Below are 22462 nucleotides of genomic sequence, written 5' to 3' on the forward strand. Positions count from 1 at the left end.
AGGGCTGGGGAAAAAAAAGCACCAAACCCTGTTCAGATTTTTATACACTTTTCAAGATAGAGATTAAGCTGATTGCTACCGTGGGGGATTTTGGACAGGCTCCTTGATTTCTTGACACTGAGATGCTTTGTTCTTGGCTCTGCAGCACAGTGCTGTACAAACAGCAGCGACTGAACTTTAACAGTACTTACGAGTGGATTTTAGCTCTCTTGACTTAGCCAAGGGAAGCCAGCAAGGACTCAGCCTGCATTTTAATGACTGCAGCTTGAAAAGCATGCAGCGATGCTCAAGAGGTCTCACAGGAGCTGCCTAGTGAGCGATAGGGCACCATGGGGAGATTGACTTCTTGCTCACCATCACGCCCAGAGCAGCTCCCCCCACTTGTGCTGAGGACACCAAGTGTTTTCACCCATAGTATGGAAAGTGCTTTGTTAGCTGTCGCTTAGAGATGTTCTTGAATGGGTTGGATATTAGGAACGTTTTCTACTCTGAAAGAATGGTAAAGTATCAGCACAGGCTGCCTAGGGAGTGCTGGGGTCACCATCCCTGGAGGTGCTCCAGATCCATGGGGATGTGGCACTGAGGGATGTGGCTATGGGCACGATGGGTTGGGATTGAATTTAGGGATCTTTTCAGATCTCAGATCTAGAGATCCAGCCTCTTTTCTTTATGGCAGTAACTTTTAAACTGTGAGTTCTCATTGCCAAAGCTCCACAACTGGGTGGAGTTTTCCCCTGTGCACTGCTCCAGCTTAACTTCTTCCTATTCCTGTTGTGAACGTTAGCTCAGGTGCCGTCAGCACACCATCTACCATGTCCCTGGGGGCTTCATTCAGTCCTGTGAAAAATAAGTAAATAACTTCCACTCATAACAAAAAAAAAACTTCACTCCATTGTATCTCTTTTAAAATGTACCTGACTGGCTGAGATTATGCCTGGAATATTTCTCACATCTCTTTCTCCTGTTGAGCAAAATCAAAGCTCCTGAGCTCTGCAAAGCTGCAGCTGATCTAAGTGCAATCTCTGCTAATCACTGCAGCCTGTGGGTGATTGACTTCAGGCACTTCAGAGGTCGTGGTCAAAGCTGACTTCAGGGCACTGGAGATGAGCTCCAGCTGGGTTTGGCCCTCCAGCTCAGAAAGATCAGCTGGAAAATACAAGCTGTAGCCAATGGACTCAGGGAAGAACTGGAAGGACCCAATAAAAGTGAGTGTGAGGCATAGAGAGAAAGGATGGTTGATGCTGCTGGGCAGGAGCTGAAGCAAGTAGAAGGGAACTGGAGGATATAAAGGTAAGTGAAATGCAGAGATTTGGATCTCCTTTCAGAACAGAAGTGTCTGTTTTCATAGCAGCACAGATGTCAGGTGGTGAGAGCTGGGTGGCAGGGATGCTGTCTGGCTGGTGCTGCAGGGCAAGTTCCTTTGGAGGAGCATTGGTTCCTATCAGAACTAAGAGTCAGCTTGATTATTTTAGCTACACTGGGATAATTTCAATTAGCTTTTCACATCTGATGGTATCTCCCCCATTTTGCTCAGGCAGACATTTGCCCTCATTTTTTGCTCTTACCCAGGAAATATTATGCTCTGTATTTCTGCTCTGTCTTGTGGTTTCTCACATTGTTCAGGATATTGAAACAACTTACTGGGAGCAGCTTCTTTTCGATTAAACCTCACCTACAATGCGGAGGTTGGGCTCATTTCTTTGCCTCTCTTTTCACATCAGAATCAGACCTCAGTGTGTGCATCCTCATGAATAATTACAAACATTTCTATAAGGTGTCCCTCACCCCCAAGGTAGTCGCTTAGCAACTGCTTCCCTGTCATGTCACACGTGTGATGGAGCTAACATGCAGTCAATCTCTCTTTGTTTGCTAGGAAAAAAAAAGGTACTTTGAAGAGGAATTAAAGAGGGTTAGATAGAGAAAATGTGAGCTTTGGTGGAAGTGACTCTTTACACTGGGGAAAGGTGCATTTAAAATCATCACCCCAAAATGTTTGCTGGGGCTCAGGGATGTGCTGTGCAGGTGTTGGGTGAAGCCACCATCCCAGAGGTGCCCCGCTGCCCTTCCGTCTGTGTGAGGACGGGAGAGCTGACTATCAATCCCTTGGTTTGTTCTATGGTTACTAAGGTTCAAAGAAAAAAACATAGATTACATTTTCCTTCCCAGACCGTCTACTGCTTTGAGGTGTCTGTACAGTTGCTACACAGGTGGCCATGGACTTGCTGGCCCACAGAAGGATGCTGTGTAGCAGCATCTGCTTTGATCTCTCAGCACAGAAGGGGCTCTGCCTGTGTCAAGCTGCAGACCTCTGCTTGCTCACAGCTATTTATCTGGTGTTTTTAGCTCAACCAATCTCCCGAGTGGATGGAAATGTCAGAGAGATGAGACAGTGTGATCTGAAGGGCTGTCTCTGTTCAATATCAAAGTAAACTTGTGGTTGTCTTGTAATAATTAAAACCAGCTCTGCTAATCGATATGTCTCAGTTTAGCTAACTCTTGCTCAAGTTCAGACTTTCTTTTTAATTAAACTTGCTTCAGTGACCTTTTATTCCTTTGCCTGCATCAGCAGTGCCATCCGTTCGCATATATTAATGCAATAGGAAGGATGCAAATAAGCCAGCTGCACGGGGAGATCTTGATTAAGCAGTTTTACAGGGAAGAGGATGATTTGTCAAGAAGGCTCTTCGTGCATTTTCAAGAGGAAGATGGACTCAACTGGGAGAAATGAGTCCAGTTCCTTCATTGGAGCTGGGGAGGTGTTGGCATGAAACATTTCCCTACTCCATGTGCAGTAGAACACTGAGTTTCCTCTGCTCGTCTTCTGAGGGGTGTTGCTTTGTGTGCTTTGCAGATATACGTTCCTTTGTTGTGGTTTCAGCAGGGGCCCCCAGTTGTTACCAGTCTTATTCTGGTTATGGATAACTTAATATTTAGTATGGTGAAGTCCATGCATCTCCATCTCCAAAGGCATGGAGTGCTTTCAGTTCCATCTGGATGATGATCTATCAGACCACCTGTCTGAGTCATCTTTTCTTTTTCTACCGCTTCTGGGAACTGTCCAGGTTTGCAGGTTGGGAACTCATCATTTGTTAACTCTCTGTCCTGTCTGAAAGCGGATCAATCAGGACATGCTTTGCTATGCATGCAGTATATTTCACATGTTAAATGCTTCCGTGGTAAGAAGCTGAGTAATATAGAGGGCATTTTCTCTGGCTCTGGGTTGCAGACTCTATATGTGCTTGCCACGCTGGGAGCTCTGGGCATATGACAGAGATATCCATTCAGTTATTTCAGTTCTTCTCCCCCTGTAAACACAAGCTAATCTTTCTTGGATTCACAGCCATAGCATTTTTGAAGGAAATAAGTCAAATTCAAGACAGCACAAAAATCCCAGTCCTGCATTATGACCCACTATTGGAGATGGCAGTTCAGAGAGCTTTGATACAGCAGTGGGGCTTTGTGCAGGGCTCAGCTCACTGCTGGTTTGCTGTACTGATCTGGTAGGCAAGTTGTCACCTTGTGATTCATGGGGAAAATAGCTGAACTTTTAAACAGGAGGGTGGGCAGCTTTGCAATTGTTCAAAATTACTGTTGCATAGATGGCACATGGAGCAAAATGTTTGCTCTATGCATCCCCTGTCAGTCTGCTCCCTGGTATTAAAGATTGCTGGGTATTCTGCAAAATTTATCAAGATCTTTGTGTGATGCTTTTCTGTCATCTGCTCCTCTGTCATTGCAAACCCTTCTTGAGAGAGGCTGCCTAGGAGCTGCTTTAAAATTCCTCTGCACCATCTGTCTCTCTGTGGCATGGGGAAGTGGGAGCAGAGCAGTGTGACGGACTCCATGCTGGGATAGCAGGGGCTGGCAGGTGGTAGGGCTCTGCTTGGTGGGCACAGCCAGGTCCTCCAAAGCCATTTTTGTCCCATGCTGCAACAAAAAGAGTGAGATGCTTTTCTTTTTGAGAGTAAGAGGAGATGCTGACTAAGTCCAGAATGGCCCAAAAGAAAGTGAGACTTGCACCCAAAATGAGCATCCTGAAGCAGGAATTTTGTTTGGGCTTGTTTATGGGCACCCTTGTTCTTAAGGCATAAAAACAGAGATGGTTTTACAAAGTTTCCATGAGAGGTTTCTTTGATGGGTAGTGGGTTGCAGGGTTGCAGGGCACCTTGTCACCAGCAGGCTGTCTTTTTCTGCCTATCCTTGACCTGCAATCCAAGGTCTCCCAGTCCTTCTATTTTTAGGTGCTTACGAACACTCTGTTATATACTTTCCCTAATCAACTGTTAGAAATGGAGTAGCTGCAAGAGCCAACAGTCCCAGGGCATTGCCCACACTGTGTCATGAGATGACTGGCTTTGACACCCACCGAGTAATGAGAGCTGCTCATTAAGCCGCTTATGCAGGATGTTTTGTTTTCTATTTCTTTTCTGAGCAGACTTGCTGGGCATAGCTCAGTGCTAGGTCAGGAAAAAGGTGCTTCCACATGTCCTGCCTGGCTCCTTCCCCATCTGCAGGAGAAGAGAGATGAAATTTGGAGGAGCTGAAAGCTCTTATCTCCTCATGTCAGCATTCTCTCCTGCTGCTGTGCATATACCCTTCTAAGCCTCCTTAATGTGCTTTCTGATGGTATCGCTCCACATTCTCTGGGCTCAGTTCGGATTGTTTGTTTTCCCCAGGGGAAGGTAATGCGGCTGGGGGAGGTTTGTTAGAAACCTCTCCCTCTTTGCAGAGCTGCCTGTCTGCCCCTCTGTGACTTGGTCTGGGTTCAACTCAGATAAAGTGAAGCTGTGAAGCTGCCATGAAGTCAGGTGAGGTGCAGGTTTGAATCTGAAGCTGATTTCTGTTTGGCCAGGAGCAGCATGAAAAAGGTATAAAAGTACCAGAATATGTGAGTTGTGTGGTCTGAAGGTATCTCCAGATTTCCCTGTGTTTTGCTATGAGACATGCCATGCATGTGGTGTGGTGTTACTTTGCCTACTGAGCTGAAGGTCCTCTGGACACCAGGATAGCTTAAAAAACAGCCATGCAGTGTTCAAAATCGGTTCTTTACTTCTATAAGGGCCCTTTATTCCCTCTCCTACATGCTGTGCTTCCCTTTCTGGAGGGTCTTGCCATCAGCTGTGTTAAAGAGTTCCATGTGCTTAAAGCTAAGAATGTAACCCAGCTTTTAAGTAAGCTTCTGAAGGGTTTATTATTATAAAGTCTGAAATTGAGTTAATTAGTTACCATCAGTTACGTCTTCAAGCAGCAGGGTTTACAGCATCAGGTGGTGACCCAAGCAGCAGCTCTGTCCTTCTCAGAGAGCTCCCCCACCTCCCCCAAAACAAGAGCTCTTTCCTCTTCATTGGGTTTGGTGATCATCTGTAAGAGTTGCACTGCTCAGTTGAGGCAACATCGCTGGTATCTTTGGGGGAACAGGGAACCTTGTTGCTCCCAACTCTTCTGGGTAGTGCTGTCAATAGGAAGTAGTGAGAGCAGAATTTCTGGGGGGAATCATACCACAACTAAGTGCTGTTGTGTCCTCAGAGCCCCTGCAATCCATTGTGACAGCAAATAAAGGTGTGGGTGCCAGGCTGCAGGTGCTGCTGAGGTCACCTCAGGCATGAGGGACTGCAGCAGCACTAAGTCTGTGCCCATCTGGGGCTGGCTATGACAAGCTCATCCTTTTGCTTGAGGCAGACCTGCATTGTACTTCTGATGCAGCAAAATATGAAACTCAGGGCTGTTCCCTTCTGCTTTCAGCTCACTGGGGGGAAGCCCAAAGGGTGAAGTCCACATGGAGCAAAGGCAAACAAAATGGTGTGAAATGCTGACATGACTCTTCCAAGGGTTGAAGGCAACAGCTCCTATACCCCAAGGCTACAGGGCTCTGAATTGCACTGACAGTCACAGCATGGGCACAGCAGAATGCCGTGCTGAGTTGGCTAGGTGGAAAGTTAAAGCAAGGAGAGATGGAGGCAGGAAGGAGCTGAGCTGTGCTCCCCAGTGCTGTGGGTGCAGGCATCTCACTGCTCTCATAGGGATCAGCATACACAAGCTGGTGTTTGGGAGAGGAGGCGATGAGCGTTCTATTTGGATTCCTCTGTAACAGACAGCAGGGTAAACAGAAATGTAATTCTTTAGGGCAGTATCTTTATCTCCCATGGCTGCTGAATTCCTGCTCATTTAATGGTGCCCTTGCACAGATCGGAGCAAATCACCGCTGAAGGGAGCAGGCTGGGGACAGCAATCACTTGGCTGTGTGTAGGAGGAGATGGAACACAGCACTTGCTCCACAGCACGTGGGAAGACGGGTAATGGCCCTGTGGAACAAACTGGGTGCTGAGCGCTGAAAGGCAGTAATTGCTGGGATCATTAGCATGGAATGTCCTCCTTTCTACAAATGTCAGCTGGGGTGTGCAAAGCCACTGATTAAGTCTAACAAAATCATGCATTTCTTACCTGGTTTTCCTTTTATTCCCCACCACCTCTTTCTGATGTTAAAATTAAAGCAGAGTAGTATCATTCTTGTTGAATAGGAAAGCTGTAATTAACTGCTCCATCATTATTGCTTCTATTCCTGAGATCATCATAGGTGAGGCAAAGTTGCATTGAACTCCTACGATGTGCTGCCATGCTACGAAATGTATAGATGATTTCTGAACAGTTTGCTGTGAGTGCTGATTTGCCTGAATGTTCCTGCAGCCTTCTGAAAGCAGGGAGCTTCTGTGTGTGTGTGAATACATCTATTGCTCTCGTTATGCAGTTTGACATTGAATCACAGGGTTTTTTGTTCTGGTTTGGTCTGTGGGTCGTGACCTCTCCTTTTCATTCTGGAATCGCCATCAGAAGTTTGTTGGGTGCAAAGTAATCTTTCCTAACCTTAGTCCCTTGTGTCACTACAGAAATATAGAATCATAGAATCACAGGGTTGGAAAGGGCATACAAGATCATCTAGTCCAATCGTCCTCCCATTAGCTACCACAAACCACTAAACCATCTCTCATAGCTGCCTTGTTGAACCTCATCCCATTCACCTCAGCCCAGCAATTCAGCCTATCCAGATCCCTCTGAAGGGCCTCCCTACCCTCAGGCAGATCGACACCATCTCCCAACTTGGTGCCATCTGCAGACTTACTAAGGGCACATCAGTCCCCTCATCTAGGTCATCAGTGAAGGTATTAAACAAGATGGGCCCCAGTACTGACCCCTGGGGGACATCACTTGTAACAGGTTGCCAGTTGGGCTTAACTCCATTAACCACTGCCTGCTGGGCATGGTCCTCTAGCCAGTTCCTAACCCAAAGGAGGGTATACCTGTCCAGGCCATGGGCAGCCAGTTTCCTCAGGAGAATACTGTGAGAGACCATGTCAAAAGCTTTGCTGAAGTCCAGGTAGACTACATCAACTGCCTTTCCCTCATCTACCAGTCTGGTCACCCAGTGGTAGAAGGAGATGAGGTTGGTCAAGCATGACCTGCCTTTTATGAATCCATGCTGGCTGGGCCTGATCCCCTGAGCACCACACACGTGCCTTGTGATCTCACCCAAGATGATTTGCTCCATAACTTTCCCTGGTACTGAGGTCAGGCTGACTGGCCTGTAGTTCCCTGGATCCTCCTTACAGCCCTTCTTGTAGACAGGAGTCACATCAGCAAGCCTTCAATCCTCTGGCACCTCCCTAGTTAACCAGGAGTGCTGGTAGATGGTGTAGAGTGGCAAGTAAATGCCCCATGATGAGAAAAGAGATTCTTTGCACTTCAGTCCAGTTAAGGCTGTTTGGCAATGATTCAATCATACAAAACAAATTACAAAGAAAAAAAAGAGAATCAGGTCCCCAATGCCCTTCCACTCCCATGAGAAGTGAGAGCATTTGCTGACTTTGTGGCTAACTTCAAATGACAGCAGATTTGTACACTTCCTTGTAAACCCCGCAGCTCTCACGTATGCAGCTTTCAGCTGCTGGATTTGAAACAACCCAAACAAAAACAACTCTCGGGAGAATCAGAGGTTCTTTCTTTGGCTCAGTGCTCTGTTTTGCTGAACTGACCCATGAATTCTGCTCCCTTTGCAGAATAAAAGGAGAGCCCAAAGCCTGCTGATAACAGGAGGGAGGAAATTGCTATTTGACCCTCTGCTTGTGGCCAGTTCAGTCCCAGTGTCCTGCTATTTAACAGGAACTGTTAAAAACCAACAAGCAAACGCAACCCCAGGTCTTTGCAACCTCAAAGCTTCAGTCAGGGCTGCGTTGCCACCTGAGCACGGTTGCCAATTGCTAATACCTAAAGCTGCAGCTAATTTCTAAAGCCTTTACAAGATGATTCTTAATCACAGACATTGTGGAGTTTCGTCTGCCAGAAAGACCTTCGTTCTGGGAGGTGAAATGCAGAGCTGCTTCATCGGTGCAGTCAGGGCTGCCCTTAGAAGGTCAGGGAGTACCCCGGAGCAGTGTTGTGTGCCCTGTAGGAACGCAGTGCTCTGCAGGGTGCCCTGTCGGTGCTGTTTGCCAGACCTGCAGTGCTCTGACCCCTTCCCAGCCCAGGGGCTGTTAATTAGCAGCAAACCACCAAGGCTAAATTTCCTTTAAGACTGTGTATGTGAGAGGGGGAAGAGACAGGACAGAACGGTGTAAAAACTGGGGCAAAAAGGAGAAAACAAGAGCTTGCACAAAACGACCTTGCACAAAACAAGCTCTCCAGGGCTGGTGTCTCAGTGCTGCTGCCCCAGCCAAGCTTGGATTGGGAGCAAACCCAGCAGCTGGTTTGTATTGTGTGCACTTGGCAGTGCATGGATGAGCCCTCACCCAGGTGCTCTGCCATGGACGGCTGGGTTTGCTAATGTTGGCCATCAATGTTAACTAGGTGATAAAAATGTCCATGGGTTGGCTGTAATGAGGCTCCTAACGAGTTGCTATTTCAGTTCCATCTCCAGCAGCTTCCTAAAGGCTGTGTTTATGAAAATGCTTTTGGTGTTGGTAATTGTTTTGTCCTCGTGATGGTGAGGGCTGTGAAACGGTTCCTCAGGTTTCTTGCAGAGGTTGTTGTGGTCAAACATCTCCTCCATGTTGGGATGATGAGACGGTGTGCACGATGGCTTAGGTTGAACACAGATGATTCCACCATTCTTTTTAGAGCTGGAAAATGGGAGAACAGCAAAAACGTGTTGTCACCACTCTTCCCCCTTCATGTTTCCTTTGGAGCGTTTCCAGTTTAAAAAGTACACATAATATATATGAACGTTAGTCTGTTCATAGAATGGATACTTTGTGAACTGGCCCTTCCTTTAGGACAGCCCCTTAGTCTCTGCAGGAGGACTACTACATGGCAATGGCATGCAGTTGCATGTGCCCTGACATCTCTCCTGGGCTCTGCTGTAGAGCAGTCTGTGTTGGAGCACCTGAGCTTGGCTCAGGAGTTTGGGAAGATGTCCAAGAGGTGGAATTAAAACTCCCAGATCGTTACAAAAGGAGGTGAGCAGCTTTAGTGCAAGGCAGATGAAAGCAAAGATGCTTCTCTGTTGTGGGTCGTTGTTTTGGTGCTGATGCTCTCCTATGGGCGAGTTAATTACCCCATTGCCCACAGAGGGTTCCTCCCCTTAACTGAAATAATTGAAGCCTTGACTCAAGCCTGGTGAAAGCAGTGGGGGACTTTCCATTGACTGCCCAATGTCTGTCTGCTCTGGGCTGCTCCAGGCACTCTGAGGAGCTCCTGGTTTCCAACTCATTGAAACCTTCTCAGCTTTGGGCACTGCCCTGCTGTGCAGGACTGCTCTAAGTAGTTTTAATGAAGCATGAGCTTGATTTAAGTAGGGACCCCATCTCTACAAGGAGAGGGAGCCTTGCTGGGGCTGCTGTGCAAGCTGGTTGAAGTGACCTTTAGGTGGAACGTAAAGTGCCACCTCCCCTGTAGGGGGTTAAAAGATAAGCAAAACCTTTAACTTTGGTTCATCAAATTCAATGGCTTTTGTTCTTGCAATTGTCCCGATTTGGACGTATAGATTCCTCAGGGATAGCAAATTAAACTGTGGGGAAAGATCCATTCTTTGGAATGGCTCAAAAATATCTTTCTGATAGGAGTGCAAGTTTTGCTATTATTTAATTCTATCTTTCTGTCCTCTGGAGCTAAATGACCAGCCAGATTATGTGCTGTGCTTCATTACTTGAGAACATTACAGCAACAAGATGGAATAATGAGTGTGGAGCTTCGTTCTGATAGTGGCTGAGGTTCTCAGAGAGTCCAGAGATCAGATTTAGCATTGAGAGAAATTGAAATATACTAAAGAAGTCAATATTTTCTAGGATAGTTATGGAAAATACAATAAAATCAGGTCAGGTGAAGGGCATGAAAGGATGCTCTGGAGATGGAGTGTGTGATTCCCATGAAACTGTCTGAGCAATTCAGCCTTGGTGGCCAGCTCCTTCTATAAGCAGCTGGATTTGGGCTCCTGTATGGGATGGATCTCTTTCCACTGGCAGTGGGAAAGAAAATAACTGACATACCAAAATCAAAGTGTAAAACACATTTGACAGAACGTAATCAACTTTGCAAGCCTTCAAATCCTTTTGTAGGGAAGAGGGAGTGGTCGTACCAATCAAACCACTTCCATCTCTCTCAGCTTCTTGAGGATGATTCTCAAGCACCCGTGTAATGTGTAAGAATAATAACGAGGTCCATCTGGAATGCACAAGGCTGCTGACTTTGCCCTTCTCTTTTATGCCTTCTCTGAGCTGATGTATCGGTGTCATTTTTCCAGAAATCCATGTATTTTGGTTTGAATCTTTGCAGACATGACTTCTTAATCTTTCAATTAATTTTTGTACCTTGTCGTTTATGACACGTTTTGAAGAGTATCGTGAGCTGGCTGGCTTTGTTCCCCTATGTAAAACAAAGCGATGCAAAGGGACTTTAGGCTGCATCCTGAGATAACTTGTGACACTTTGGGGTACTTTTCATACAATTTTACCCTTTCTGGATTAATGCTCCTTTACCGAATAACTCAAAGATTATCATTTTAATGGGCACAGACACTGTGTCCTGTGTGTCTCCTAATTCCCCGCTCTGTAATTCCCACAAACCACTTGATTAACTCCTGATGTATTCAGGATGAAGTTGTCCTAAGTCTGGTTTAAGTATCCTCAAAGCAATTCAGCAAGCCTTACCACCTTCGCAGCATTCATGTTCTCTTAATGTTGCATTCTGATGATAAACCTGATTTAAAATAAATAAGCCCACAACACTGAGCATGCATTTTGATCAGACGAACGCTGATCTCCTGTGCATTAATATGAATGAGCAGGATTAGCATGAGGACATTTGCAATTTCTGAAAGCGCTGGAAGTCTGAGCCGGAATAACAGTGTTAACATTTTGCCTTGACAAAACCTTAAAAAAACCTTAAAGGTTTGGTTTGGTTTTGTTTTTCCCCCAAGTTATAACCAAGCATATCAATCCAGAGAAAGGCTGAAAGTATGGAATATATTTAAGAAGCTGAAACTTTAATGATATAAGTTGAAGATAGGAGAGTTAGCAGGCATTTTCATTCTGAGTCTCCTGCATGGCTGGTTTGTGTGTTTTACTGTTTATTTGCTTTTCTTTGTTTGGTGTTTTTATATTATGTATGGAGCATGGTGAGGGCTGAAGGAGCTGCTCAGACTGGAGACAGATGAAGGATGGACAAATTGCAACCTTCTGGAAGGAGGCTGTAGTGAGGTGGGGGTCGGCCTCTGCTCCCAGGTAGCAGAGATAGAAGGAGAGGTGATGGACTCAAGCTGTGCCAGCAGAGGTTCAGGAAGGAAAGTCTTCTCAAACAGAATGGTGATGCAATGGCACAGCTGCCCAGGGAGTGATGGGGTCACCATCCCTGGAGGTGTTCGAGAACTATGGATATGTGACACTGAGGAACATGGCTATGGGCATGGTGGGTTGGGGTTGGGCTTAGTGACAGTAGTGGTCTTTTTCAGCCTTGATGATTCCATGATTCTCTAACAACCTGAAGAAATGGGCTATAAGGAGGAAGGACCAAGGGGCGTCTTGAAGATGCATGGAGAAAGGCCACAAGGCATGTTCCCACCTAGTTTATTCTATGGCCATATGAATTAAGGAGATAGTTGCATGAGGACCAGTGCATCCAGACATGTTGCTAAACGTAGCTTGGAAAACATTGGGAATGACGAATGGTCCCAGTCCCAACAAACAGCACTAAAGAGGATGTGCTGGGTGTGCAGGAGCACTGTGGGCCCTTGGGGCCTGTGAGCTCACACAGCCTGGGGCACAGAGGGACTTTTGCAAGGATGTGTGGGCTTTTTTGCCTATGATTTTATAGGCAATTGCAGCCTTCCTCTCAAATGGAGATAGCTGGCAAGCTTCTGGAAATTGTAGTGATGAAAGGCAGGTTTGTTTTTTGCTCCTGCTCTTTGAGACATTCTCCTCTAAAACTCCAAGCAGCTGCAGTTTCTTTGTCCAAGCATCTTAATTGTAAGCTCTTCAGTGAGCCAAGCTCTCTTCTTCAGGTCATGACAATGAGGAAGAAGCTTTGCCAGAGCATCATCCATCAGAGATGAACACGGTGTTAGTGACAGCTCAGAAACTGACAGGGTTTTGCTAGTGCAGCCAAAGAAGTGTTGCTGCGCTCTCCAGTGCCCTGATGGTGATTTATCAGTGGGCACTTAGGCTGTAATCCACACGGTGCTGGAAACTGGTAGACAACGTGATGGAATATGTTAATCCCCTGAAACTCTGTTTCTTCTGATCATTGCCATCTCCCGCTGTGCGTACCTTTCCTTCTGGTTACCTACCAAACATCAAAGCACTGTAAGTTATTACCTCCCACAAATATTCCCTGTCATTATTAAACAAATGAGATGCAATTGGCAGGCAAAGTTAGCCAGAGCGCCTCAATGGGGAACTGGGGCGGGGGGACTCACTGACAATTAAAAAAGAAAAGAATAGGGAAAATATGTCATTTTGGGGGGTCTTATTTATCATGTTAGATGCTGGATAATTAGGACATGGATTTTTTTGGCACGCTGATTCAGACAGCACTGTCTTGCTGGGGTTTTGGAGCAGGGGTGGGAATGCAGAGGTGCACAGGGGCTGTAGGAGCAGGGCTGGCCCTGACCCTCTGCAGCTCTGTGTCTGCCTGGCCCTGACTTTGTATTTATACTTCTCCAGTTGTGCTGCTCCTGGTCTGCAGCACTGGTGCTGCCTGGGAAAATGAGGAGGAATCTGGGGGCTGTGCTGCTGTTCTTGCAAGCACAGGGGATTTATAATCCCTTCCAGCAATACTGAATATGTATTTCGGATTGAAGTTAGCCCCTGCTGCCTCAGCAAATGGCTGGAGTTGCATTAAACCAATATGTTATGATTGCACCGCAGTTGTGTCATTTTGACTTTCTACACAGTTCCGCAGAACCATTTATATACACGTATCTATGATCTGATTCAACTCCCTAGGCTGTTGCTGGGAGCTTAAGCCACTAGAAAATCCTATTTTGAGACAGGAAAAACACGAGAACAAGAAAATTCTGACACCGTGGGATTTGTAACGTTTTTGTTCTTCCACAGACGGTCCCAGCTCCTGTTTTGGAACCCCCTATGCAGGGTCACAGGCAAATAATGTGCTCATCTAGCAAAGCTGTTCTGAATGCTATGCAACTCTTTCCACGGAGAAGCGAGATATCTATGGGGCCCTGGAGGCACCAGGGATTTGCAGTGTTGACCACCTCCCATGATTTCTTCAGTGTACAGCCTTGCAGAGTGCTGTGAAATAGCAGTATCCCTATGGGGCAGCAGCCCCACACCTCAGTTAGCAGGTAGGCAGAGAGGAGCTCTGCTTCTCAAGGTTCCCTGGCAACCAAGGTGACATGCTCGTTCCCCTTCTCTTTTAAATGTTAATATAATTTGGCAGTTAATGTGAGAATGCTGAAAAGCACAAAATGTGAGGCATTAATGGGCTACTGCGTGGGATTTATTTACTTGCTAGAGCAATGGGGGTCTTGGTCTGGAGGCACACTGTTTTTTTCAGCTCTTTTCACACTGGGTCAGGATTAAGCTGTGGGATTCTCTGTCATTTGGGGGCTGGAAAGCTCTGGCATTGGGTGAGTTAAGAGAGGTAGGTTTTGCTGAGGACATTCCTTGGTGATGGGACATGCAGCTCAAGGAGGGAGGGAAGGTGGATAACAAGCCTGCTCTTTCCTGACTCTGAGTCCTTAGTGAGGAAACAGGGCTGAAAGTACGCATGGTGAGTGTAACCAGAAGGAGAACAACTCCAGTTCTCCTTGGCTTTATGGAAACAGCCTCATTCACTGATTTTCCCAAAGCTGAGACAGGTTGAATGATATTTGGTAATAATATTTAGAGTAATATAAAATAACTAATAATGAGAGGAAATACGGAAAACATCTTAAACACGGGGCTAATAGGCTGCAAATTATATCTAACAAAAAGCAAATGATTAAGCAGTAGGAGTGGACAGATAGAGGTGGACTGCCTTCTAGAAGCTCTGCAAACCAGAGGCAGATGTGTTGCAAGGTGTGAGCAGTTACTGCAGCTGCAAGGTAACAGCATGGAGCAGCACTGGGGACCTCTGTGCTGTGGTTCTCAAGCTGCAGAATAGTCCTCATAGTGAGACAAGGTTGTGTGTTCCTTCCTTAATACCCTCCTGCCTTTCAGTCCGATTGCCACTTTTTAATAGATTTTTAAGTTAAAACTTGCAATTTATACTTAGGTTTAATTTGAATTGTAACACGCTCTTTAGATTTCTGCAGGGAATTCTCTGCTGCCTGATGAGGATTGCAAAAGGGGACTCTGAGCATTTTTATTCATCTGTGCTGCTGACAAATTCTCCCAGGCTTTTGATGAATGGGCTCATAAAAGTAGCTCCCTACACAAATGTGGGATCCGAATCTCATCTGTGCTGAAGAAACTGGCAAAAAATATTAATGATCTGCATGGGAGCAGCATCAGGCAGGTAGCTGGGCTGACCCTCCGGGGAGAACACTGCGCAGTGCCCTACCTTTCAGTATCTGAAGGGGCTGTAAGAAGGGAGGGGATGGGATTTTTAGCAGCGTCTGATGTGGAACGACAAGGGGAAATGGTTTTAAACCAAAAAAGGGGAGATTTAGATTGGAGATAAGGAAAATGCTTTGTTACCTTTTTACTGTAAGGGTGGTGAGGCACTGGTACAAATTACCCAGAGAGCTGGTAGTGCCCCATCCCTACAGACACCCAAGGTCAGGCTGAATGGGTTCTGAGCACCCAATGGAGCTGTGGGTATCCCTGTTGAGTGCAGGGGTTGGACCAGGTGGCCTTTAAGGGTCCCTTCCAACTCAGAGACTTCTATGACGAAACCAATTTACAGTCACCAAGAAGTGTTTTTTTTCTAGTAGGTGGTTTGTTTCATTCTGGAGATGTTTGGAAGTGTATTCTAGAGGTCTGATTCTATTGCTTGATGCCTGAACAAAATGCGTCTCTGTTGGGAAGGTTTGCTGGTAAAGCTCTGAGTAAACTGCCTTTATTGGCAGAGCAAGGCCAAGGTGGTAAAGGAGATGAGGTAAAACACTGGAAGGAGTAAAGGCATACAGATTTTCCTCATCTATTAATAAATTAACACAGCTGATGTCCTGTGAGGACTTCATGTGATTGCAGAGTGTGAGCTCACAGTGCATGAATCACAGCACCTCTCTGTGATCACTTCTGTGCTCTGTGCAGGAACCACAGCCTGCCGTGCACAAGGCTGAGCATTTTGTTTAGTTTTCTAAGCTGCAATTAAACTGCTGGGAGATCTGTAGGAGACTGTTCTGCTGAGGAGCAGAGCTGCCCAGGAATATTCAATATAACTAACAAAGCCATCCACCACATTACTCTCTCATGACTGCGTTTCACGAGGACTTCAATACTGTCTCCTGACAGCCTCTAAACACAACCTGATTACCGAGACAGGAATAATGTCCTATTTCAAATAACGTCCATGTAACTCATGAATATAAAATGTAAAGGTGCTGAAAGATGTGGAACTTGCCATGATTATGTAGCGAATCGCTTTGCTACTGGAAAGATTTCCTGGTTGGGTTTGCAGACAGGAAATGTTTGTTCGGCTCCTTTGATGCCATGAAGTCTGGGAATAGCCATTTCTCGTGGCTTAGAGTTTCAAAAAGTGTTTGATCCAGAAAGGTATTAGATATATTCCGAGTTTCAAAGGGTATAGATAATACATTACATGCAGTAGGAGACACCGCTGTTGTTCTCTGGAAAATGAGACAGGGCCATCTGAACGCCATCAGGGATTTAAAACAGCTATTGAAGTGTATTTGTTCCCTCACTTGTGAGAAATGTGAGGCTTGTTTGATTTGGTTGTTTCAGTACTTGTGCACAAGCTCGTTTATCTAATTATGGCATTGACCGCTTTCTTACTGTATTGAATTTTAATCATCCTGAGATTAATTAGTTGGGCATAAAGAGCAGGCGAGAGAGATGTGGACCTTTTGTTCTGGATCCTTTTTGGGCTCTTCCTTAGAAGAGAGGACTGAATGCAATCACAATGCAGATGTGCTCTTATTAACAATAAAAGTCGTTTAAATCTGAAAGTTGTGCAAGGAATGTCTACATAGATTTAGAGGTCAGAACCGGATAGAGCAAGACGATGGTTGAGTTTGACTTTACTGCTTATCAATATGATGTTTTAGTATTAAAAGCTGTCCTTTTTTAGCAGTAAAATAATTATTAATAAGTAAAGGGACAAAATGGGAAGCAACCTTGGTTTTGTTGCTCCTATGCTAAGCCGCAAAGGGAGCAATGGACTGATGCTATCTGTAGCTGTTCTACAGTTAGCATTGCTTGAGCTCTCAGTCCTCTTGAAACGTTACTTCAATACATTTTCTGTTCCCATAAATCCCTCTTGTTCATACAGGGATACTTTGTAGAAGGAATTAATGCTGTAGATTTCCTACTTTCTACTTTCTTACGGCTTATAAATATGCAGAAGTAAATTCCAATTAGGAAATAATGGTACTTTTATTAACAAATGTCCTTTCCCAGAGTAATTTTAGTTAAAATGCATCCTTCATTGATTCACCATGTAGGCTTGCAAGCCAGAAGCGAAGGTATCACAGTGGCTCACCTAAGGGTCACCCCAGGGTCAGATCCATCCATCTCTAAGCCTGGATTGGACAGCAGTGAGGGCTTGAGCTCCAGAGCTCCCATCCCAGCCTGACTCTGTGCTGGCGGTGTTGATCCATTGGATCCCTCTCCGCCTCAAAGCCTATCCTCTATCTATGCCAAACCACAACAGAGGTAGTTTGATTTATTCTGTCTGATAGTCAGCAATTAATTGCACTCACAGCTACTTGGTGGGCTCATAAAAATCCCTTTTTGCTCTGCATGGCCCCTCAGCATTCAGAAATTCTTTGGTGCACCATCTGCTCGAGACGTGCGGATGTCTGCACATTACCTCTGCATGAGGATGGCTGAGAGCTGTGCATCCTCAGCATGCACAGCCTTCCAGGCTGACCGCTAGTGAGAATGTAAAAGTGCTTCAGGCACAGACTTAAAACTGAACTGAAAGAAAGGAGCGTATTGTTACTGTTTGCCTTCTGTGAAGCTCGTTGTCACTAAACTGATCCTGGAAATGTGATGGTTTCATTCTGCTGAGATGGTAATTCATGCATGGGATGTGTTCTTAGTGCTTCGGATCATCTGAGAACACTTCTCTTAATTTATCAGCTGCTTTCCAAAAATCTCAGTTAGTCATTCTTCTACTGTGCGATCAACAAGCTGTGGTACTGAAGAGGCTCAAAGCTTCCCCCTCCCATGATGTGTGCTTTGGAAATAGGTTTTGCTGCCAGTTGTGCTTGTGGAATTCACTAGAGCAAGTTCTGCTCCCAATCAGGTCTGACTTTCACAGCTGTAGAGCATGAGATGCTACTCCGGATATTCACTGCAGAAGATGTCATTGGCTGCTATCCAGTTTGCTGTTAGCAAAACCAGGATGAACCCACCATTAGGTGGATTTACAAGTTGCTAAAGAGTCTTTTCCTTAAACTGTTGTGCTCCTAAAATGAGTTTTGTAAAGCAGGAACAGAGATGAGGATTTCCTCACTATGTGACACCAAATGGCCACTGAGCTGCGTTCCTCTCATCAAGCAGAGAGAATGGATAATTTGAGCTCTGTAATCTGTCGCTGTTGATAGCTGACCTAATTTCTGAGTGCAGCAATGACTCAGTAGCTATCCGGTCCCTTAGATAAAGGCATTGAGTGGAAGTGGTGTGTTGTTGAATGGCCTCTGCCAAGAAGGTCAGCAAGTTCTTAAGGGAAAATGTTTGATAGATGCTATTAAATGTACAAGGCTTCTGCCTATTGCTTATCGACGGATTCTAAATTGAAATGATTTTCTCTCAAGCTTGAAGGTCATTTCTGCTACGTGTCTTGGCACTACACTCAGGATCACTTCAAATGAAAAGCCAGGAGCAGAAATGAAAAATTAAGAATGTTCATATGCTGCAATTATGGGGAAAAATAAACACAGATCAATAAAGGAAGCTCATTTAATGAGACCTGTAAATGTCAGAATGCAACTTTAGGACACATCCCCAGTCATGGCTGGGTAAGACTTCACTCTGTGCATGCCCATGTTGCACAACTGATAGAGAGAGAAACTGAACCTTACTGGCACCCTGTATCTATGTAAAATGATTGCTTCCAATACATTGCAGGGCAAAACAAAGTGGATGCATAATTAGATATCTCCCTTGGTGAAAAGCCAGTCTGTAGGTTTGGATGTCTTTGTTACCATCCCCAATGCCATCCAGAGGTTACTTGTGCCCCCAGAAGTCAGACAGCTTTAAAAAAGCTTTGGTGGGGCTGGGGCCCCAGGTTCAATGATCATGCCTGGTGTCATGTCATAACTCATTACTTTTCAGAAATATTAATCTATAATGCGAGACAGCAGGCATAAATATTTTTGGCTTTTGATGTGGAGGGATTAGAAGGCAGTCAGAACAGAGCTGTACTTGGAGGGGCCTTTTTGGAAACAGCAATGTGATGGCTCCTTGTTAAGGGAGCAGCCAACTGCGGCCATGGCTGATTGCCTTCTTTGTGTCTCTGTGAGGCATTTGTGCCTCGGTCCATGAGCTGTAAAAATAACCCTCTTGAGTCTGAGTTCAGACTTCATGCTGTGCTTGCGCATCACATTAGTGAAATAGGAAATTCGCTATTAAAATACAAGTGAAGTAGGATACCACTTCTAGCTGAGATGCTTTGAGATCCATTTGTAGCCTTTGTTTGCCTTGCTTCTGTTGCTTGTTGCACGCAGCAGAAATGATCGTGGGGCAGTTCAGGCTCTGCAAGGAGCACTTGGAGCTGCAGCGTATCATATTCATGGGTGAGCTCACCTTCCTTTCAAATGACTTGGAAAGCCCTTATCAAGGGCGATAATGCATTCTGGAAGATGGATGGAGGAATTCTTACCATGCATAATGCATGTTGCCCCCAAGGACAAAGCTTAAAGTAGTTCTTGTAGGATGCTAATGATGGAGGTGAGATGGAAATTCCCACCTTGAATTCAGATCCACGGTGCCATTTATCAGCTGCTGAGACCTGGAAGCTGGCAGGTGGAGTTTCTTAGTGGATAATTCATTGAGTGCTGCCAGGATGATGTTTGGGGAACGGTGGCTGTAACATAATGCTTCCCATGTCTGTGTGTTGGAATCCAACCTTCTCAGGACCTGGGACCTTCCCAGAGGCGCTGCAGCATTTTGGTGATGCTGTCAACACCAGAGGCTAATAGTTGTACAGGGAATAGACATCAAAGGAGCCACTTTGATGCCCCTTGACTAGGTTGGATATCAGAAAAAAAAATCTTCTCTTTTTCTCAGTAAGAGTGGTAACGTTTTGGAAAAGGCTGCTCATGGAGGTGGTGAAGTCACCATCCCTGGAGGTGCTCAAGGACTGTGGAGATGTGGCACTGGGGATGTGGTGATGGGCATGGTGGGGTGGGTTGGGGGTGGATTTGGTGACCTTAGAGGTGTTTTCCAACCAGAATAATTCTATGAATCTGACTCGGCATCACATGCTCTGCTTTATGAAAGCCTCCCTGCATCTTGTGAGTGTTACTTGCAAAACGGTTCCCTAAAAGCATTTCTGAAGGGTCCACTTTAGATTTTCTTGTGTCCAAGTACATTCAGGACTACTTTCACCCATACATAGCAATCTTCAATTAGTTCTCATCATGTGGCAATATGAAATAACCCCAGTGTGGTCTGGTGTGAGATTCGTGCAAAGCAGATTAACTGTGGGGCTGTGGAACAGGTTAGCAGATGGGCAGCAGTCAGGGTTGGTATGGAGGTTTGTGTGGATGATGAAGCGAAGGGGCAAGGCACTAGCACTTGGCACATGGGTGTACAGTGATGGTGTTGCATGGCTCTTGCCAGCATTGCTAATAAACCAGCATTTTTAGACTGGAACAAATGGCTCTGCAAGCAAGCCTTGCACGGCTCTGTGTTAAACAAATATAAATGCACAAAGTGATCAGCAATTAACTCTCAGTTCTCCATCCCTGAGATGACAAAAAACCCTGGCCTGTTTGAGTGTTGTGCCCTTGGACATTGCTTTCCAGTGTTCTCCCCCTGCCGTCCTTCTGATCTTACACCCAGAGAGCACCCAACAAGTGAACCAGGTGTGCTTCTGGGCTGATACAGTAGCTTGTTTTTGGGGGGGTGAAGGAAAACAAACAAACCTCAAAGACCTGCAGGAGGACCATGGCCTGGCTGCCATTCCTCTTGCTCAGCCACCAGGATGAAGGACTGCTTAGCAGCCAGCTTCTCTTCTCAGTGCCTTGTTACCTTCTGAATGGAATAGCTCATTTACTCTGGCATAAACGTATGGTTTTGTATGCTGCAAAGCATCAATAAGCACTAATTAACCCAGTCTACATGCAGTGGCTTTAGTCTGGCTGGAAAGCCCCTTTCCTTTGTCTCTTAGAAACCTTGTTAACATCAGCAGGACTCCTGGGCAAGGCATGTGGGTTGATCAAAAACTGGTTTGGGGTTGAATGCTGTTTGGGTCCTTTTTCTTTTTTTCTTGTGTCTGTTTTAGTGAATTAAAGGAGCAGATGTTTGTGGTGGTGGTTGTGGTTGCCAGCATTGCCAAACATGGAATAGCTTTTAATTGAAATCACTGATTTGTGGTAAGACCAATGGCAGGCTGTTGCTAGCACCTACATTCTATATTCGCTTTTGCCTCCTATGAAGAACAGACCTTGTGAAACGCTTTGTGTGGATTCACTGAGCTGTTTCCATTTTCTTAAATCAGCTTTGGAAAAAATAAACAGCTTCTTCAGCCAGTGGATTTTCTCACCTTTCTGACCTTTGCGTTCAATCTGCTGTATCCAAATTAGTTGGCGGAGAACAGAAATACAACATTGGTAACTTAGTTGCCTTTCAGAAGTGATGGGCAAAATTCTGTTGGCCAGACAAACCTGTGTGACAAACCTGGTGTCTTTGTGCTAGTTCATCCCAACAGACAGGGAAGCACAAAGGGGGCATTTAATTTGGTACCAAATGATGTGCTGGTGATAAAGGGGCCAGGTAGCAGAGATAATAGCACTAAACTTTCAGTCATTAGACCTGCAACTACTAAGCAGCCTGCTGTTGTTTTAATAGGTGCTGAGCCTGCCTTGTTTTTGTGTGGCATCTTTATCTTTTCTTTCCTAAGTAGTTATAAGTGTGCCCATAGTGTATCTATAAGGCTACGGTAATTAGATACATAATTGATAAAACATTGTGCAATTTAAAGGTGGGTTCAGACTCTAAGCAACGAGATGCTCCATTTTGGTTCTGCTTCCATTAAAGACACCACAAAGTGAAACACAGGTTATCTGCAAGTGAAAAGCCTGTGGTTGCCTACTGGGATGGGGGATGAATGATGTTGTCCATCTAATTACTTTGGCTGAGGACTGTGAGATTTAAAATCCTATTTCCCACCCCTGTAGGGATGCTAGATATTGTTTCCTGGCTCAAATCCAAGTGGAAGTGTGTGTTTCTGCATATCAACATGCCCCTGCTGTTACAGCTGGATGTACTTCTTGATGGTCTACCCTGAAAATATGATGTTTTGGTGCAGCTCTGGCACAGGTTGTCCAGAGAGGTGATGGGCCTGTAGACACACAAGGTCAGGCTGGATGAGCACTTGATGGAGCTGTGGGTATCCCTGCTCAGTGCAGGGAGTTGGACCAGGTTGCCTTTAAGGGTCCCTTCCAACACTAAATATCTCATGATTACCTTTGCTTTCTGTTCCATGATGATAGAAGGCCACTCTGTCACACTCTCTGCCCCATTAAGTGCAAACAGCTGCCCTGAGATTCCCCAAATGACTCCATTTTTATGGTCAGCAGGAGCCAAATGAACCTGGTACGTGAAGGCAGGACACAGCTGGGAGCATCTATATCCTCCTAGAACCTTGGCAAAAGTTCTGTAAGAACTCATATCATTCACTG

At 45.4% G+C, this 22462-nt stretch overlaps 1 long non-coding RNA gene across 3 annotated transcripts in view; it reads left to right on the forward strand.

The window, feature by feature from the left end:
* The first annotated feature begins 1199 nt into the window (after positions 1-1199).
* The window catches only part of LOC140251693 (uncharacterized), a 39614-nt gene continuing 18351 nt past the window's right edge, over positions 1200-22462 (forward strand). For 2 of the 3 annotated variants that reach the window (XR_011903452.1, XR_011903453.1), the window contains exon 1: positions 1200-1290. This is a non-coding gene — a long non-coding RNA (uncharacterized lncRNA). Of the gene's footprint in view, positions 1291-21958; positions 22101-22462 lie in introns of all 3 variants that reach the window. The other variant, XR_011903454.1, reaches the window with a different exon arrangement.

The sequence above is a fragment of the Excalfactoria chinensis genome, chromosome 4, assembly GCF_039878825.1.
Source record: "Excalfactoria chinensis isolate bCotChi1 chromosome 4, bCotChi1.hap2, whole genome shotgun sequence".
In the NCBI taxonomy this organism is placed as follows: Eukaryota; Metazoa; Chordata; class Aves; order Galliformes; family Phasianidae; genus Excalfactoria; species Excalfactoria chinensis.